Raw genomic sequence first — 13,049 nt, 5'->3', positions numbered from 1 at the left:
GAAAAACTTAGCGATCAACTCGGAATGAGGGCCATGGTTTTGCCCATTAGAGAACAATTTTGCTGCTGCAATAAGGTCTGAGTTAGGCCTTATGTATGTAAATGTGCAAATATCATGTTTATGGCACTCCACGTGGCTATATACTGTTGTCTATTTGAACTTACACCAAATTAAAAGTTAAGCAATGTATTTGAAAGAGGATCTTAAAACACAGTACTTGTTATTTGAAATGAATGCAATTCCAATGTCTGCTAAGTGTTAGGAGTTATCTGAAATAAAAAGAATGTTCAAAAAGCCCTTTATTTATTTATACCCAGTTATTTATATAGCGCACACATATTCTGCAGCACTTTACAGAGAATATATGGCCATTCACATCAGTCCTTGACACGATCTATATTCCTACCACATGTAGACGCACACACTTTAACTATAAGGTTAATTTTGTTGGGAGCAAATTAACCTACTAGTGTATTTTTTGGATTGTGTGAGAAAACCGGAGTACCCAGGGAAACCCACGCAAGCACAGGGAGAATATACAAACTCCACACAGGGCCAGGGTGGGAATTGAACCTATAACCCCTGTGAGGCAGTAATGCTAACCATTACACCATCTGTGCTGCCCCACTGGGAAAGACACTGTGATAGTATGCCACGCTGTGTAATAATACCTTCACACTGGCAAGGCATATATTTTATTCCAAATTCCAAAACCACAATAAAACATGAATGTGCACATGTATCACAGTTTGATAGCAAATATGGAAATATGTACAGTAGCCATACTGTACCTGACAATAGTGCAAAACAGTGGTGCTGTGCACGACACATGTACGAACAAATACATTCTCTAATGATTAGAATTACATGTTGCATTAATTATTATTAAATAATTTATGTTCCATTATAAATAATAGATATACGTGTTATAAATATATATATATATATATATATATATATACACACACACACGTTATATCTGCATATTGGAAGTAATAATGGTGATTAAGATAACTGGATATAAGATATTCAATCTACCTTACTATGAATTTTTTTTTATAGAGCTACTTTAAGTATAGATACATCAATTTTACTTAAACAAAAATGTATTACAGTATTGCGGGTAGATTTATATGAATAAATACAATTTATATACTGTAGTCCAACTGAGCTTGCTATAGCTGTGTATTGCCATTCAACACCTGTCCTTTTAGGTTATGTAAATATTCTGGCTCAAACACTGATCTATTATTTTGGTCAGATCCCAAATAAAATACTGTACCAAATGGGGGAAATTGAGCCTGATTGTATTTTATTGATTCCTGGTATGATAGTATCTCCTAAATAGGCTGTCCTAACCCCAGCACCTCCTGACCTCTCAAGATTGGGATTGTGTATGTTTATGTTATTGCCTACATCTTTATGGGGATGAAGTATGAGATATTGTAGGGACTCGATGCAATTGAATCCCTAATTGTAAAATCCAGACTAGCAGGGAAAGCTTGATGATAAATGTCTCTAGTGTCAGATACTGTATTATAAATCTATACACAATGTTTGTCTTTGAAAGGAAGGAGGCTCAGTAGGAGGGAAACAGAAAGCATTTTATGTCTATGTCCTTGTTCATTAATTGATTTCATATGCAGTAAAGCTGGTATAAGATTTTAAGGGGAAAAGGAAATGTGTTTATTACAAGTAAGTGAATCATTACGCAGTTACTCAGGGTCAGAGAGAGGCTGTGTCATTGCTGTACTTATCACATATCTGGTTCCCACAATGTCAATTATAATAAGACAAAGAAACATATTGGTAACAACATAGGCAACATTACAGAGTAACAATAAATATTGTTCTAGTGTTATACCTAGTATCTGATCTGTATAGCTCATGCAAAAAAAAAAGAAAGAAAAGAAATGTAACACGACTGTATAATATATATATATATATATAAATATATATATATTAAAAAAGAGTGGATTAGTGCGCTTGTCCAAATTGTGCGAAGTTCCTTACTGATAAAATATAGTCTTAAAGTCACAAATAAATTTGGTCAAATGACCAGTCCAATATGTGAGTTTTTCCAAAACTTGTGTTTGATTAAATTGTCAAACAGTCCACACTTTCCCCGTTTTAACGGGTGGCTGCTCAGTTCTTCAAAAAGTGCCACTAGGTATGCGTAGCCCAAAGGGGAATCTGAAAGTAGAAGAAGAAACAACAGAGCGCCTATAGTGTAGTATCCCTTAAATTAGTTTTTGTCACACGCAAGAATAATATTGCGTACCGGATTACGGCTTGATTCAATGCCTATCGGTCCCCCGGTCTCCTAGTCCACGTCTCTGTCGGAATAAATAGAAGGTCAACGTTTCGGCTCACAGCAGAGCCTTTGTCAAGACCAGATTACCAGGTTGCCATCTCTCCATATACTGCAAATATATATATATACTGCTTATATATATATATATATATGTATATATATATATAAGCAAAAAGAAAGGACCGGCACTCCTCCTCCCAGGTTCAATGCTTGGGTGCCCTCCTAGCGAGTAGGATACAGGGTAACAAAAATAGGCGGCACTCCAAGTCTGTAGTAAATTTCAAGTGTATTACACACAAAACTTATTCCAACGTTTCGGGGTCCAAGCGCCCCTTTGTCAAGGTGAACACTGTTCACCTTGACAAAGGGGCGCTTGGACCCCGAAACGTTGGAATAAGTTTTGTGTGTAATACACTTGAAATTTACTACAGACTTGGAGTGCCGCCTATTTTTGTTACCCTATGTATATATATATATATATATATATATATATTTAAATCTATACAAAACTATCACTGCTGTTTAAACACAGGAGCCCGGGTCTTTGTAATCAGACCCCATAGAGCTGCATGATAAAACTAAGGACTATTTAAAACTAAAAGCTATGAAACGTGCAGTTTTTTAGCAGAAAGTAACCAGTAGTTTTCTAAATATTATAAATAAGTTTGCTAATTCTGTCTAGATGCAAGAGTCCTGGTGACCATGCAGAGGCCTACATAGTTTCTTTATTGTATACCACACTGTTAATTTTAATTGTACAGTAACACATTTGGAGTCTTTCAATTGATTATCATCAATGTTAATATGTACTAATATTAATGGACTAATAATAATAATAATAATAATAATAATAATATGTACTAATGTTAATGGACTAATGTTAAGATGTAATGAGACTATTATTGCAACTCTGTACTATAATAAATAACTAGAGATGTGCCGCGGGCACTTTTCATGTTTTGTGTTTTATTTTTGGTTCTGGTTCCATGCTCGTGTTTTGGATCTGGATTGGTTTTGCCAAAACCATCCTTTCGTGTTTTGGTTTTGGCTTTGGATCTGGATGATATTTGAAAAAAAAAAAAAAAAAAAAAAAAAAACCATTAAAACAGCTATAATCACAGAATTTGGGGGTAATTTTGATCCTATGGTATTATTTACCTCAAAAACTTTCATTTCCACTCATTTCCAGTCTATTCTGAACACCTCACAAAATTGTTTTTAGGCCAAAAGGATGCACCAAGGTGGATGTATGACTAAGCTAAGCGACACAAGTGTGCAACAAAAACACCTGGCCCATCTAGGAGTGGCACTGCAGTGTCAGACAGAATTGCACTTAAAAAAAATAGTCCCCAAACAGCATATGATGCAAAGAAGTAAAAGAGGTGCAATGAGGTAACAGTATGGCTAAGCTAAGCGACATACTGTAAGTGTGCAGCACAAACACCTGGCCCATCTAGGAGTGGCACTGCAGTGGCAGACAAGATGGCACTTAAAAAAAATAGTCCCCAAACAGCACATCATGCAAAGAAGTAAAATAGGTGTTATGAGGTAGCTGGATGACTAAGCTAAGCGGCACAAGTGTGTGGCACAAACACTTGGCCCATCGAGGAGTGGCACTGCAGTCCCACTGCACTAATGGCAGATACCGGACACACGTCTTACACCAACATAGCTGTCAAGGCCTCAGTTATCCACTTTTCAACAGGATGACTGCTGTGATATTTCAACTTCCTCGCAAAGGACTGTTTGACAGTCATTTGCTTAGTTGAAGTAGTACAAGTGGTCTTCTGACTTCCCCTCTGGGATGACGATCGACTATGCAGCAACAACAGCAGCAGCAGCAGCAGCAGCAGTAGGAGGAAGTGGTTCTTGATCTTTCACTTTTATCCTCCAAATTTTTGTTTTCCATTATTTTTCTGGAGTTATATAACAAAATGCAGCAATAGAGAGTGTACCTCTACACCACACAGGGCAAACCATGTAAAAAATTATTTAGATTAAATATTAAGAACTCCTTTATTTGGAGTAAATAATATACAGGACAGCACCACTGAATTTATATGGCAACACCACTGGACTAGACTTATACGGCAGTATTACTGGACTGAATTTTTATGTCAGTACCGCTGGATTTATGCGGCAGTACCACTGGACTTATATGGCAGTATCACTGGAATTATATGGCAGTACCACTGGACATATATGTCCGGGATTCGGACCGGCCCAGGCTGGATGGTGAGTATATTTTATGTGTTTTAAAAGGGTATTTGTGTATTTTTGTCCCCATGTATTGCATTCTTTTATCAAAAATGCTGCAAGTCACTTTCTGCATATGTGTATTGTAGTTGTCCTGTTTTGTTTTTTCTTTAATTGTTATTTTTTATTTTGCACTTAATAAGTATATTCACATTAGTGTAGTAATATTTTGTTGTGTAATGTATATATTGTAATACTGTATACTTATTTGTCTCTGTCATAAGCCTGGGCGCCTCACTCTTGTTGTTTTTTTTTTATTATGTTCAATGGATGTATGGCATTTAAGTTTGCCATAGTTTGGTGTTTTGCAGTCGTTAGTGTATTTGCTTATGTACTTGTTGTTTATGTTGAATTTTTGGTAACTTTGTGTTAAAATGACAACACCACCTCTTTTCCTGTTTTGTTTGGTTAAGGACATATTATTATGGTATTGTAAAGGACTAATTTAATCATGTATATGTTGTAGGGTTATTTTGCTAGGTTAAATAGTGTTTTTTTAAATTGGTTCTAAATACTGTTTTCTTTGAAAAAACCTTTTACATTTTTGGCTCTCCATTATTTGGCTTCATTATAGTCATTTGTAGCATTGTGTCTTGTTCTAGCAAATGATAAAAAAAGAAAACAAAGAGGTTTTCCCGGCGCCAACCCGGTACCTAGTAATAAATCTACAGTTCTTTTGCTGCTCTCATACAAATAAGGGGTACTTAACCCCTATATAACCAAAATAGAAAAAGAGAAAAATTTGAAAGCGCTGACACTCTGTGTATATATATGTATGAAGAATTTATTTTGTTTATTTCTATTTTTTTAAATATATAAAAACACCATTTATATAAAAAAAGCTTTAAATCAACAATACAATAAAATTCACATTCACCCTCTCTGTATATACCATACGGGTATATCACCCTTTTTTCTGATCTCCAGAGACTGCTCCAATCAATTGTTACTTTAATAACTTTTTATTTGTATCCAAACAGTCTCTGCAGAGCAGAAGATTAATAACTCCACTAGAGATCTGCAACAAAGTATATCTTATTTGTTTATACCGTTATGCACAGTAAAAAAAAATCCTAGTTTACTCTAAAATAACATAGCAATGTCCATGTTCCAAATAGTTTCTACTATATATTCACCAAAACGCTGTCTTTAGTCTGTTTTTAAATCAGACTTAATTAGTGGACTCAGCTGAAATATGTTGAGTTTCACAGAAACATGTTTTTTTCTTCACAGCATGTGTATTATTATTATTATGATGTTTGAGTCCTCTATTCCATTGTTGGAAAAAGTTATTTGCACATTTAGTGTGAAGTTGTATACATGGCCATGTAATGTTTAGAGAGCTAGAGTAACTTTACCCTGTTTGCCGTCTGTGGAAAAGTGAGCTAATCGGTATGACTCCCGGCTCTGGTTGCTGAATTTCCTTTTGGTGAGCCTTATCTGGAGGAGAGCCGGGTGCTGTAGGAGACTTTCACACTGCAGCACCTGGCTCCTGTCACTGTGGAGGAGCTGACATTTAGTGTCAACCCCCTCCAGGCGTCACACGCAGGTGTCACGCGTGGGTGTGGGCCGCACAACCCGCACCCGCCTTGTGACGCCACTGACATAAGTCCAGACATAGGATCAGGTTTTTTGGAGCACTTGGACAACACAGCAGGCCAATAACTTGGCGTCTACGTAGACAGACTCCATTTATAGGAAGTCTGGAACATCATCTACCCAGAATTAGTCACAATATAAGCAGAGAAAATGTTCAAGTCACTAGTATTGCTAAAACACTTGAATTAATGCGATCAGACAACACACATATGATGGAGACATTCCAGAGAATAATGGATGAACAACAGAGACAGCACCAAAACTTCCTCACATTTTGGATAGCAACCAAATGTTACTCAAGAGCATCAGCCGCATTATGAAGAGTCACACTTCTGCAAAAAGAGACCTCAATGTAATACTGAGTAACCTGAGCCAGCTCCTCACAACACAAGGAGAACAACCAAGCAACAGCTCAGAGACACCAACTCCATTAATTTCCCCAGTTACCTGCCCACCAAGGCGCTCAACCCATACATGGCCAGAAGTCACTGGGAAAGGCACAGCTTCATCAAAAGGAGGGATAAAAAATAAACTGTTGTGTGGGAGTTAATTCTGTTGGAAAAGCAATAACATGTTAAGTTTACCACTATCACGGCCAGAGTAATTGTCATGCTTTCTCATTATTACAATGCCATCTATACTCTTCTTTATAGTATGACCAAAACTCAGTATTTCAAGGCCATCTATACTCTTTATTACAATAACAACAACTCTCATTAAATCAAAGTCATGTTTTTTCTTTAGAACAATGCCATGTTTAAACATTAAGACAAGGCCATGTTTTATCATTATAACAATGCCATGTTTTTACATTATGTCAATGTAATGTTTTCTCTGCAACATTACGTTTTCTCTTAGCAAGCATAATTACAAAGAACATAGTAAATGGCATGTTCTCTTATTATGTGGTTTGCCACCAAGATCATGCTAGGTTTCCAAAAAAAACACACAAATAAATGCTTTTTTGCATATTTGTTGGTTCTCTACATTATTCTTCCATTCCCAACAGCCGCGTTTGACTGATGGTCTATTCATTCGTATTTGTGTACTCAACCGGGAAAAACAATACGAATGGGCCAAACACTGCCGTGATTTGTGTTTAGTAAATTCCCGAGATGACACTAAGAAAAAAACAACCTAGTAAATTTCCACTTGCATCTCTAGACTTTAGAAGATGTTTGTTTGTAATCTCCCAAAGCCTGTATCCTTTGCTTTCTTCACACTATTCTAGCATATTACATTCCACTGACTTTGGATCTAATTTCTGTCTTTTCTCCCTAGATATATGTGCATAAGCTTTACAGCTGAAGACACGGAGATGATTGACAGCTGGCTTTTTTTGGGGGATCATGCCTCCAGTGGCATTTTACCTTTTATGGCTACTGTGGGTGCACAGTTTTTAAGGTATACTGCAGAAGACACTGCTTCAGCACAAAATCTTTTCTCCAGGCCTGCATCACTCAACATAGTCTATGCTCTCTCAACAATTATACGATTTGCACGCTCACTCACACCATTTTGTTCTGGTGTGTGAGCAATTGTTACTGTAGTTGATGCTGTATGCCATATTTTTTTCAGGAACTGTGCTAAAACTCTGTTGTCATACTCTCCACCATTGTCGGATCTCAAGAATTTTAATTTCAGACCCGTCTGAGTCTCCACCAGGTTCTTGTATTCCACAATTTTATTGACAACTTCACTTTTAGCTTTCCTGAAATACACTTGTCATCTTTGTGGCATCATCAATAAATGTTATAAAATATCTGTTGCCACTCATTGATTCCATCTCCATCAGACCACATATGTCAGTATGCACTCGGGCTAGTGGTATTTCCACTTTACTAGTAGATTTAGGAAATGGGGTGCAAGTCTGCTTTCCTTTTATACAACTCTCACACACAGGTCTCTCAGTATTACTCACAGTGATTCCAGTTGCTATTCCATTGAGTAGTTTCTGGACATTGTCATATCCCAGATGACCTAGGCACCTGTGCCACAGCTCCATCGACTGGTTTGAATCAGAGGCTGCCATTGCAGAACACTGCTCGGTATCTAGGACATAAAGTTGGTTGCACCGGGTTGCTGAAGCAATTACTGCCCCTTTCTCATTTTGCACCATACATTTGCCCTTTGCAAACTGGACTCTGTAACCCTTTTTCTCCAGGATGCTTATAGCAATGAGATTGCTTCCCAATTCTTGCAAGAACAAGATGTCGTGGCTGTCCATAATAACTGTTTCACCTTTAATTCTTAGATGCACTGTGATTGTCCCAAATTTTGAAGCAGTAAGGACTTTGTCTCCAATCACTTTTACTGTAATGGGTTCACATGCTGTCAGTGAATTGAACCATTCCTGATTGCAACTGAGATGCCTCGTGGCCCCCGAGTCCATGTACCAGCAATCCTTCTTGTGACTATCTGCTACATTCAATACTGACTCATTTGGTTTGTCACGCTTGTTCTATGTACCACTGCAATTTCTCAATCTACAATCTGAGGCTTTGTGCCTCACCTTGTGACATACAGTATAAAGCACTTCAACTTGAGCTTTCTCGACTTAGTACCTTTTGTGAATAAGGCAGAACCCTCAGCATGTGTCCCAACAGGAATACGCTCTTGGAACTGCATTTTCCGGGGTGGTAAAGTGGCTTCACCGAAATAGCAATAGAGGGTTATAATAGCCTGATGTGTGTCTGTCAAAGTTCATTAGCAGAAACTAAGCTAATGAACTTTGACAGACACAAATCAGGATATTATTACCCTAAATTGTTATTTTGGTGAAGCCACTTTACCACCCCGGAATCAGTAAAAGTTCATTAGTGTTCCTTACGTTCATGCATTATTGGTTCAACACTTTTGTTGGTCATTTTTTACTTCCGTTCTTTCTGAGAACTATCTTCAGTTGAAGAATATTATCTGAAAAAATCTATTGACTTTTTATATGTAAAACATCAGTTCGTTTTCAGATTGTCTCAAGCCTGGCACTTCTAGTGATATATTTGTATACCATGCTTTCTTAAAATTATTGATAATGTACCCCTGAGGAAGTCCTTTCGGGATGAAACGTGTTGGGTTCTATGTTCATTCGATTTCTTTATCACCATTCGAGTAATAGTTCAGCCAAGAGAACCTATTCAACTGGAAAGATTTGCTCTGCAAATTTGTGAAAACGTGTATATTTATACATTTTTGCCATTATTGTATGGAATTGTGAATAAATTTTATGTATATCTTATTTTAAAGTTTTTAATAAGTTTTTTATGTCATATTTAGTGAGATGAAATATTGTTTGGATTAACTGTACCAGTGCCCTCAGAACAGCATTATATATATATATATATATATATATATATTTTATTTATTTTTTTTGGGAAGAGAGGGCACTCAATTCAATTTGACACAAAGTCCATATTTATTCACCACCAATTGGGCACTTTAAAAACCAAAAACAGATGGCTCATTCAAAATTTATAAACATCCACATTCACCATATGTAAGCATTGCATAATGCCACAATAGTCCAGCATCTATACTTGTGCAGTAATTATATAATTCTCAACTTATCCTGTCTGTCGACTTCGGTCACATATGTTAAAGACCTCTGCACCATGTCACAGCCATCTCTGCAGTCAGGAGCCACCAATATATATATAAAAGTTATACATAAGTTTCAGATTATTCATTTAAATCAGTTACAATATAGGGGGGAATTCAATTAGCTGTGGTAAATTATCAAAACTAATTGATAACTGGGTCATATCCTGTGAGTTTTTGCATGAAAAAGGGGGGTTATTAAATGATCCTCCTTTTTCATTCAAAAACACAACCCCCAATAATGAGAGTTTGCTCAATTGTGTACCGCAAAAATGGATTGTGCGTAATTGAATTAGTGTTTAGTATAATGCTGTGTATATCTTAGATTAGCTTATTTTATTATTATTTTTATGATTATTATTATTTGTAATTGATTGCCAATCTATGCAAACATAATATGTTTGTTGTGGCAGTAAGTAACTTGTAACCCATTCTTAATTAACACTGGAGATATAAGAAACAAAGAGTCTTGAAGATACATGAGTAGTTTCATTGTCAAACTGTGTGTTTCTTAATAACTATGGATGATGAAGAGTATGAGTTTATGTATATGGCTCATTTGCTCATTCTTCCATAACATAGGAACAGTCTATTAAGAGGTTCTTGTGTTTACACTTGCATAGTACTTTTAAAATTCACATATACAGTATTAACATCAACTTTAATGTTATGGAAAATGTTCCTGTAATGTTTGGTGATGATGTAGTGATAAGACACAATATTTGAAATAATAAAAAAAATACAGGATACCAATCTTCCATGGTAGGATGACTACTTAGCCATAAAAGTCACTAGTTATTTCCTTTGGTTCATAAATGCAGTAAAAGAGTTTCTAGAAATCTTCTTCAGTTTAAAGTAATCTATTATCCTGGCAGATTTGTTTCCATTGTCTCTATGAACTGCTGTGTAGATACAATAGTATACAGAACTAAATTTGCCTGTTGTTGTACCTAATGGAGAAAAAACTACACATTGATTTGGTACATCCTATCATGGTGGATCACCTCTTTAAGCATTGATGATTTTCCAGGTAGTTATGCAGTCTTGACACACCAGTCAAGGTATCATGAACAATTAATTGTGAAGTAACCAAATAGAATTCACCTCTGCTGTTTTTCTAGAGGTTTCTTGACCTTGAGGTCAGGGAAATTGACAATTTCAAATAACAAATCTACTGTAGATTGAGGAAAAATAGCTATTTATGCAGTAAATGTTGAATACAAAGGTCAATGCAGTGCCATATTAATTTTTCTAACATCTCCTGCAAGTCAACATTTACACTGAAAGAGAGCAACCATTCAGAAAGACGCTTACTTTAATCATCTACCATGCACTAGACAGACAATAGCTAACTGCTGATTGGTTAGTATTCTTATTGGTTCAAATCTTATTGGTTTAATTCTATGCTGATTGGTTCAATTCTTATTTTGTATTAAAATGTAATGACAGTAAATGGGCTCTTGTATGGAAACACTTGACTGACACCATAGATAAATTTGTTATTAATTTAAAATGTATTTCTCTTTTTCAAATGGTAGTTAAAATAAATTGAAGTTCTCTATTTATTTGGTTAAAAATAAAAGTGTATTTGATTGGGGTACGATCACCTATATGTATTAATCCTTTATCTTCTGATGACTGTATGATGAGATCCTCGGAATGTTTACAGCAGAACAATAGTATTTAAAAGATATAAGTGTGCTGATCATGATACTTACAAAATGTTTTATCTAAAATGAAAAATTCTTAGGTAAAATATCAAGGTTCGTTAACATTTCAAGTAATATGTATAATATACTGCCATACATATTTAGTTGTAACATTTGCAAACATGAATTGCCCTATGGTAATGAATATTCTCTTTTGCACTCTATATACCATTTTACTATCATCAGATATTCCTAACACACTTCTAGATTCAGGCTGCCGCCATTTACTTCTAATTTCAGCCTTGTTAAGGAAATTATGGAAATGCAAAATTGTTTGTATATTCTGCAATGATGACATTTCCCTGGCAGAATTACAGTGTATGCAAATAAAATTTATGTGACAGAAATATTATGCAATCTCCCTGCCGCCATGAATCCCGTCTGCAGTTTGCAGTCCATTAAAATGTAGCTTTTATCACCATAAAGTAGTTTTTAATGTAGATCTGACTCTGCTTGTCTGGCTTACCTTCTGCCATCTCCCCAGATACATCTTGATTCATAGTAATTCGAACTGGTCATGCTTCTACTGAAATGACAGTAATGCCTAATGTGCTAAACTACTTCTCATGAATATTACGCATACGACAATCTTATAAAAGTGAATGCTTGGACTTTTGCGAAACAAACATACAAGTAACAGTTAAATATTACAGAACAAACACACAGCAGACTGTATCCCCTGACTGCCTTTTATAGATGCTCAAACAATTGCATATTGAGTCTAGGGGAAAAATGGAATAGGGTTTAAGAATCAGAAAATGAGAGATTTTGGGAAAGTTCACCTATTATTTTTTTTGAAAGTGGTGGCAAAAGCAACCAGGTTTTAACATTTAAATGATTGCCACTTTAAAAAAAAATCAGGAAACCTCTTCCAAAATCTCTCACGATCTGATTCTCACACCCCATTACATTCCCCCTCTAGAACAGGTTTGCCAAATCTGTCTTACAATTCAAAAGTTTCACAAAATGTCTTGAATTTTAAATTGATTTGAAAACAAACAAACAAAAAATGAAAGTTCACTCTCTGTGCAGCTAATATTAATACATTTTGCCTTTAAAGTTGATGGGTCTGAGGGGGTAATTCAGATCTGATTGCAGCAGCAAATTTGGTAGCAATTGGGCAAAACCATGTGCACTGCAGGGGGGACAGATATAACATTTGCAGAGAGAGTTAGATTTGGGTGGGTTTTTTGTTTCTGTGCAGAGTAAATACTGGCTGCTTTATTTTTACACCGCAATTTAGATTTCAGATTGAACACACCCCACCCAAATCTCATTCTCTTTGTACTTGTTATATCTGCCCCCCCCCTGCAGTGCACATGGTATTGCCCAACTGCTAACAAATTTGCTGCTGTGATCAGATCTGAATTAGGCCCAATTTTTGAAGATCCAAAAAGCTCTATCTCTGCTGAAAATGTGTGTGGAGATAGTTTCAGTGTTGGGCTGGCCCACAGGTTAACAGGGGAAACCCCTGATGGGCCCCACTGCCTGTTGGCCCATCTCCTCTAGGGGTTAAGTTCCAGATGCTATCCTAGTGCACTTTAATTATAAATTATACATACAGATGGAGCCACACT

The 13,049-nt window shown here is 36.1% G+C and overlaps 1 protein-coding gene across 2 annotated transcripts in view; it reads right to left on the bottom strand.

Moving 5' to 3' along the window:
• LRFN5 (leucine rich repeat and fibronectin type III domain containing 5) overlaps nucleotides 1–13,049 on the bottom strand; it is a 352,489-nt gene that overhangs the window by 303,121 nt on the left and 36,319 nt on the right. The gene's annotated exons all lie outside the window — the stretch shown is intronic.

The sequence above is a fragment of the Pseudophryne corroboree genome, chromosome 12, assembly GCF_028390025.1.
Source record: "Pseudophryne corroboree isolate aPseCor3 chromosome 12, aPseCor3.hap2, whole genome shotgun sequence".
Taxonomy (NCBI): Eukaryota; Metazoa; Chordata; class Amphibia; order Anura; family Myobatrachidae; genus Pseudophryne; species Pseudophryne corroboree.
Note: the sequence above shows the minus strand (reverse complement) of the source record. Positions and strands in the feature narration are given on the sequence as shown.